This window comes from Dreissena polymorpha, chromosome 10, assembly GCF_020536995.1.
Source record: "Dreissena polymorpha isolate Duluth1 chromosome 10, UMN_Dpol_1.0, whole genome shotgun sequence".
In the NCBI taxonomy this organism is placed as follows: domain Eukaryota; kingdom Metazoa; phylum Mollusca; class Bivalvia; order Myida; family Dreissenidae; genus Dreissena; species Dreissena polymorpha.
In genome coordinates, this window is record NC_068364.1 from 59,923,829 (window position 1) to 59,928,142 (window position 4,314).

Sequence of the window (4,314 nt, forward strand, 5' to 3'; positions counted from 1 at the left end):
TTAGTGCACTTACAACATGTCACCATGCTAGTAATAAACATGTTATATTGAAGTTCTTAAACATAAGTTTATTTGCTATGCACGTGTAAGAGTATGTATACTAATCAATAATTGTGACGTCAAATTGATTAATTTTTTCAACGTTTTCGAAGGAAAACTGACCTTATGTTTTTTTATTTTTTCTAAGTGTAATCTTATCGCGACATATGAGTTAATGTTCAATAAAGTATGCATGTTTGTAAGTAATATGTACGTATTAAGCATCTCTTTACTACATATATGTCCATAGCTGACAATAAATTATAAATAACGCTTCTTTTGCACTTCACAAACAAAACCGATTTTTTTAATGAAACAAAACTAATAAAGTATCAAAAAAAGTAAAATGAAGGCATATTGTTCCATGATACATCTATTAATTATGGTATAGCTCTCGTCATTAAAGTAACACAATTTACAGACAACATTGATATTTATAAGATAGCATCATTTCACTTGGACAAAACATATATATAGAGAGAGATACACATTTACTTACATAAAAAAATATATATATTGATACACATTTAACTTAGAATTCCAGTGTACTTACATATATGACAAACACGAATATACATTATTGTCGTCACTATTAATACAACTTTTTAGAAATCGACCATTGCACTCCCATGTTTAGATACAAATGAGTAGTCTGCGCCTTGCCACCAAACGTTGCCACGTGATCAAATATCTCGTCATTGATTAGTCAGATATGTAAAGCGGCAGTCTTTTATATATCGGGGTACTGTTTTAAACGAATTACCGTAATTCGGCTGTTGAATGTGAAACTCTTTTATCGTTTAACCTGTTGAATGTGAACTCTTTTATCGTTTAACCTGTTGAATGTGAAACTCTTTAATCGTTTAACCTGTTGAATGTGAAACTCTTTTATCGATTAACCTGTTGAATACGAAACTCTTTTATCGTTGAACCTGTTGAATGCGAAACTCTTGTATCGTTTAATTTTTTGAATGTGAAACTCTTTTATCGTTTAACCGCTTAAGTCGGATAGTATCCGCCATGTCCACACACAACAAATAAATACCATTTCCAAAATGTATGCATGATCAATTTGTTATTAGGTTCAAAACCTGCAATCTTCTTTTAATCATAAAATAACATGCTATATGTTGAATATGTGGGCACGCTCTAAATTCAACAAATTATTTCGGAACAAATATGTAACAGTGGAAACAAAACAATCAGACAGTGGTCGAATAGTCTGTGACAATCACCACTATATTGTATTCAACACACATCTTAATAAAACTGTAATCCCCGCATAGCAATTATGAACTTTCTTCAGAACAAACAACAATAACACTATATGTGTCTGAGCAAAGACTCTTTATGGGCAGTTTTATTTTGAAGCATAACACTTTCCGCCCTACGTTCGAAATCTTAATAAGCAACATTGAAAACATTACGTTTTGTTTACATATAATAAACGTATTCTTCAATATGCATATATATTTAAATTAACAAAGGTTCGCGGTTGCCTTTTGTGTTTTTACAAATACTAAGTTATTTAACAGTGTGATTAACTTATGTCTAAATTTTACAATAACAGGGCATTCCGCTTTATTTCATGACACTTGACTGAGTCTTAATAGAGCAATTATGAAAAACACAAAGCCTCGCACTGTCATCGCAAGTTTGTATTTATAATTTTTAAGGCGTGTATAACCCCGGAGCTTACATCTACAACATCTAGTGATATCAACAAGTCAAACGGCCACTTTATGAGATCGGAGCTTTTTCTAACTATTTCCGATATTTTGAACACTGTTCCTAATTTTATTGTGACGCTCAGTCGGTTAATTATATAAACCAGAAGTCGACTTAAACCGGAATTATTCTCAACAAAAGAAGACATGGTTAAACTCCTGCGGTTTCGGATTAGAAGCACATAAATGTCGCTCAGATATGCCAAACCTTATACATAACAGCCCAATCCCTTCGTTTACGTGTCATAATGGAATATAATCAATATAATGGATTTAAAATACGCACTTAATCAATATTATGTCTTACTTTACTTAACCATGGCAGAACATTGTATAGTGCGCATTGTTCATAACGAAGTTCATGCTTTTGTATATCTTGTTTTAAGTTTAGGTAATTTAATTGATTGTATGTAGTTCAGACACGCTGCTATTGTACGTCTGCTATTTTAATTAATATTACACGCACTTAAAGTAACACTTATTGATCTATTGATACAGTGAATTAAGCTTATATAATATTATACAATACTTTGTTGTTCATGCTAACATCATTTTCTATGCATTATCAAGAGTTAGCATTGAAAGGACGAGTGATATTAAATTGTACAAATCGATTTCAACATGACATTTAAAGTGATATTATGGGCATTTAGCACTGTTGAATTGACCTGAAAAGAATTAAAAGGTAAAAAGAGTTAGTTAAAATGTGGTTGCTGACCAAATATCTGCAACTCATCTTGCTACCAGTTGTTTATAAAAATATATTTTATATTCGATAATCTTACGTGACCCACCCAGTCCTCTAAGCCGAAATGATCCGTAAAAAAATTGTGTCTTTGTGTCGTATGAACGAATCTGCACTAAAACTAAATTTGGGTTCAAATCGTACATGCATGATCAGTTTTCAAACGAAAGTACGGTTGATATTCAAATGCATTATTTTTCTCTTTCCGGGATATTGTTTTAGTATGTTGATGCTGCATTAACAAATATAAGTGTATATGAAGTGAAAACCCCAAAAATAAACAACGGTTGCGATAGACACCTATAAACTGCTAGATGCCCATAATATCACTTTACAGATAAATATGTTATCAGCAGGAAGTTCAGATGTGCAAGTTACAACGAACAACGAATGGTAAAAAGACCCTTATGAGCTGTGTATCTCATCATGGTATTTAAGACGTGTGTAAATCCACTTTGCAAAAGAAAATGCATTTACAAAAATGAAGTTATATTTCGCATAGAATTGAGATGAATTGGGGTTTACTCGTAACAAGGATAATATATTGCCTAATACACTGATAACAACTGAATCTACAATCAATCCAAAAGTGATAATGGATTTAAAACATACTATAACGTCGGAGGATTTCTGATTAAAGTGGCGTTTTCACGCTTTGGTATTGGTAAATTGACAAAATTGAAAAAAAATGTTTCTAATTCGCAAATTTTCCTTGAAGTCATGATATTTGTGAGGAAACAGTAATACTGAACATTTACCATGCTCTACAATATCCAATATGTGCATCTTTTGACGATTTAAAAACCTGCAAATTATAAAGCGTTGCAGCGCAAAACGATTGAATAATTTGGAGAATTATATTGTTGGCGTTGTATTTTTGATCCTATGAGGATTGCATATATAAAAATTTAAAACAAAACATCGGACATGGTATGAGAGCGGATGGTCTAGTGGATAGAGCTGATATACTTTTGCTCCATGGCTTCAGGGGTCAGTGGTTCGAGCCCCGTTGAGGGTTACTTTTGTTTTAATTCTTTAATTGTATTCTTGTTGTTTAACTGGAGATTTTAAAACCCAACGTTAACATGTATCAATATAAAGCATTTAATGATAAACTTCAATACATGCCAAAATCTGTCAAAAAGGCCCCTTGAAGTGTTCGTCTGTGATTATGTAAACGAGCTTAATACAAAGTTTTCACAAAAAGTATTAGCATGAAAAAGATCTATTTAGAAAAAAAGAAACACAGCATTAAAAAGATGTGTTTAAAGAATATCAATAACAAATGTTAACAGTTTTTGGATTATATAAAACTTTCATAGTTCGAATCATAGCTATTTTTAATAGCTGATGATAAACTGTTGACATCTAGATGCAATATACGTGTAAAAGAAGGATACTTCACGTCAACGCATTACTTTCTGAGCAAAATGTTTAAATTTTACACTTTACGCGTTAATCTTTACATGGGTCAAAGGTGAATAATTAGCATGCGATTATACCTTCTTACATACATAGCATATGCACGGTCAAGTAACCGTTTCTTTGAATAAGATCCTTTTATTTTAAAAATAATTATACTTAATTATTTATTAACAATAAATTGATAGTAATATTATGCTATCTGCTATACTAAGATAGATTTGTCTTTCCTCTTACATTACTGATGATGCATTTCTAAGTACCAGTAATAAGTCATTCAAGTTTGGTTTCCATGAATCACGTTTAAAGTTGGTTTATGTTAGGTTGTTTCCTGCAAATACTAAAGGTTATTTGATTGTTTAAATCATCAATTAATGTTAA